The 2606-nt window shown below is 43.8% G+C and overlaps 1 pseudogene; it reads left to right on the top strand.

The window, feature by feature from the left end:
• The first annotated feature begins 248 nt into the window (after positions 1 to 248).
• Gapdh-ps94 (Glyceraldehyde-3-phosphate dehydrogenase, pseudogene 94) lies at positions 249 to 1236 on the top strand (annotated as a pseudogene).
• Positions 1237 to 2606: the final 1370 nt, after the last annotated feature.

Raw genomic sequence — 2606 nt, 5'->3', positions numbered from 1 at the left:
ACAGAGTAATTATATACACTTGACTTATTAAAGAAAAGTCTGGGTTGGGGATTTAGCTCAGTAGTAGAGTGCTTGCCTAGCAAGCACAAGGCCCTGGGTTCGGTCCCCAGCTCTGAAAAAAAGAAAAAAAAAGTCCACTTATTCACAATTGCAAAGTCAAGCAATATTAGAAGTATAAAGGTGGCTCTTCCCTGTTCCAGAGATAGCCACATCTAGTCATGCAGTGTCAGCCTCATCCCATAGACAAGATGGTGAAAGTTGGTGTGAACAGATTTGGCCATATTGGGCAGCTGGTTACCAGGGCTTCCTCCTCTGCATCTGGCAAAGTGGACTTTGTTGCCATCAACAACCCCCTCATTGACCTCAACTACATGGTATACATGTTCCAGTATGACTCTACCCATGGCAAATTCAATGACACAGTCAAGGCTGAAAATGAGAAACTTGTCATCAACCAGAAGGCCATCACCATCTTCAGGAGTGAGATCCCGCTAACATCAAATGGGATGATGCTGGTGCTGAGTATGTCATGGAGTCTCCTGGTATCTTCACCACTATGGAGAAGGCTGGGGCTCACTTGAAGGGAGGGACCAAAAGGGTCATTATCTCTGCCCCTTCAGCTGATACCCCCATGTTTGTGACGGCTGTAAACCATGAGAAATATGACAACACCCTCAAGATTGTCAGCAATGCATTCTGGACCACCATCTGCTTAGGCACCCTGGCCAAGGTCATCCATGACAACTTTGGCATCATGGAAGGCCTCGTGACCACAGTCTCTGCCATCACTGCCACTTCAGAAGACTGTGAATGGCCCCTCTGGAAAGCTGTGGCCTGATGGCTGCAACCCAGAACATCATTCCTGCATCCACTGGTGCAGCCAAGGCTGTGGACAAGGTCATCCCAGAGCTGAATGGGAAGCTCACTAGCATGGCCTGCCGTGTTCCTACCCGTAATGTATCTGTTATGGATCTGACATGCCGCCTGGAGAAACCTGCCAAGTATGATGACATCAAGAAGGTGGTGAAGCAGGCATCCGAGGGCCCATTAAAGGGTATCCTGGGCTACACTGAGGACCAGGTTTTCTCCTGCGACTTCAACAGCAACTCCTACTTTTTTATCTTTGATGCTGGGGCTGGCATTGCTCTCAATGACAACTTTGTAAAGTTCATTTCCTGGTATGACAATGAATATGGCTACAGCAACAAAGTGGCCTACATGGCCTCCAAGGAGTAAGAAACCCTGGACCACCCCACCTCAGCCCAGCAAGGATATTGAGAGCAAGAGAGAGGCCCTTGGTTGCTGAGGAGTCCCCATCCCAACTCAGCCCCGAACACTGATCATCTTCTTCACAATTCCATCCCAGACCCCCATAATAACAGGAGGGGCCTAGGGATCCCTCCCTTCTCTCCTGAATACCATCAATACAGTTCGCTGCACCCACCTCAAAAAAAGAAAGAAGTATAAAGGTTATTATATCCAATTCAAACTTATTTGATCTAATTTTTCTAACATGCTTCTATTATCTCTCAGGAAGCTTACTTCAAAATAACTACTAGATCTTCTGTCATTTTGTATTCTCTATTATGGGCAATGTAAATAAGAACCAGGAGGAAATGTTCATATAAACCCTTAAACGATAATTACCAGGGGACTTGCCAAAGTATTCCAGTGCATAGTAAATCCAGAACTTACTCATGAGACACGTCAACTTGCAACTTGGATATTTAAAGAAACATACAAACATGTCATTTACCTTTATTAATTGTCTTCCTCACACTAGTTAGCTATAGTACATGCCAAAAGGCAGTAGTAATGACATCGTTTTTTTTCTTTGAACTTATAATCCAGACAATTTTTTTTAAAGTAGGAGGTACCTGAGAATATGCTAAAATGGTATCAATGTTGTAAGTTATCAAAGATTTCTGAAAATAGCTGGGCATACCTACACTGACCCTGGTCAGTGCATAAACAAACAGGCAATTTCTAATTAAGGATATGAGGATAGTTGGAAAGAGGACCATGGCACAGTGCTAAGAACACAAAATCTGGAGCTAGAATCTCTTAATTCAAATATTTCTTTTCATGGAGATTTATGAAGGGTGATTCATTTACCTGTGCCTCATACTTCACACCTGTCAAGACCAAAGAGCAACATTATCTCCCTCAAAGTTTTTACAACTAGTGACTGGAAAATGTTACATATGTGTTTGCTAAAAATATCTAAGAACTGTACTTCTTAGTTTAAGTTAGCGAATCAATGTTAGGATATCCTGTAGCTCAAGCAAACTTTAACTTTTGTAGGTGACACTGAATTTGTACTCCTAACCTCCTTGTATCCACCTTCCAAGAGCTGTATGATAGGCTTGAATCATTCATCATGTGTGATGTGTGACTCATTCTCTCTCTCTCTCTCTCTCTCTCTCTCTCTCTCTCTCTCTCTCTCTCTCTCATCTATTTCCTCTCCCTGTACAAACCCCCCTGCCCCCAACAGTTCTATATCCCATAACAACACCCCCATGTCTCCACAAGGATGTCCCCACCCCACCCACTCCACCAGACCTCTAAACTTCCTGAGGCCTCCAGTCTCTTGAGGATTAGGTGCA

The sequence above is a fragment of the Rattus norvegicus genome, chromosome 3, assembly GCF_036323735.1.
Source record: "Rattus norvegicus strain BN/NHsdMcwi chromosome 3, GRCr8, whole genome shotgun sequence".
Taxonomy (NCBI): domain Eukaryota; kingdom Metazoa; phylum Chordata; class Mammalia; order Rodentia; family Muridae; genus Rattus; species Rattus norvegicus.
Note: the sequence above shows the minus strand (reverse complement) of the source record. Positions and strands in the feature narration are given on the sequence as shown.